At 34.5% G+C, this 1,013-nt stretch overlaps 1 non-coding gene across 1 annotated transcript; it reads left to right on the top strand.

The window, feature by feature from the left end:
* Positions 1 to 487: 487 nt before the first annotated feature.
* Positions 488 to 549, top strand: LOC138396156 (U7 small nuclear RNA). Its single transcript, XR_011235628.1, has one exon. It is a non-coding gene; the product is annotated as a U7 small nuclear RNA (small nuclear RNA).
* Positions 550 to 1,013: the final 464 nt, after the last annotated feature.

Below are 1,013 nucleotides of genomic sequence, written 5' to 3'. Positions count from 1 at the left end.
GTCAGTTTGTCTTATGTCAGTTTAATTCTTAGGCCCAGCTATAGAACCTAAGAGGGCAGAAGGAAGTTCCCCTAGAAGTCTTTGTAATTTTTCCCTCTACCCCCTCTTCATTCTGCCTGTGTATCTGCTCTCTATCACTATAGATTAGCTTACATTTTTAAAGAATTTTATATAAATGAAATCATACAACATATACTATCATTTGGGGTTTTAAATCAGCATAATTATTTTGAGATTTACCAATGTCTATATATGGATCAATAGTTCATTTCTTTTTATTGTAGTGCATTGTGTAGTGCACTACTTTAAATAGTAGTGCATTGCGTGCATAGATCATGACCACCTAGTGATGGATGTTACAAATACAGCTGCAAAAAACATTCATATACACATCTTTGTAATGGAAATATGCTTTCTTTTATCTTGGATAAATAAGAGGAAATGTGAAATCTGTGGTAGGTATAGGTTTAACATTTTAAGAAGTTGCCAGTGTTACAGCTCTTTTAGAATTTGTCTAGCAGGTTTTCCGGTCTTTACCGGAAAACCCCCCAAAAATTGTAAAATAAAAAAAAAAAAAAAAGAAGAAGAGGTTGCCTAACTATTTTCCAAAGTGGTTGTACCATTTTTACATTCCCATTTATAGTCTATGAGAGTTCCAGTTCCTCCACATCCTCACCAACACCTGACATGGTCAGTCTTTTTCATTTTAGCCATCTTAATAGGTGTGGAGTGGTATCTCATTGTGTTCTAAATGTACATTTCCCTACTGACTAATGACGTTGAGCGTTCACATGCTTATTGGCCATTTATTTATCTTCTTTGGACAAGTGTTCAAATCTTTCACCCATTTTTTTCCTATGGTGGTGTTTTATTATTGAGTTTGGAGAGTGCCTCATATATATTCTGGATACAAGTCCTCCATAAGAAATACAATTTACAAATATTTTCTCCCAGCCTGTGAATTATCTTTTCATTCTCTAGATGGTGTTTTCCAAACTGATCACTTCCTAGGT

The sequence above is a fragment of the Eulemur rufifrons genome, chromosome 15 (genome assembly GCF_041146395.1).
Source record: "Eulemur rufifrons isolate Redbay chromosome 15, OSU_ERuf_1, whole genome shotgun sequence".
NCBI lineage: Eukaryota > Metazoa > Chordata > Mammalia > Primates > Lemuridae > Eulemur > Eulemur rufifrons.
This window is presented reverse-complemented; position numbering and strand designations above follow the sequence as displayed.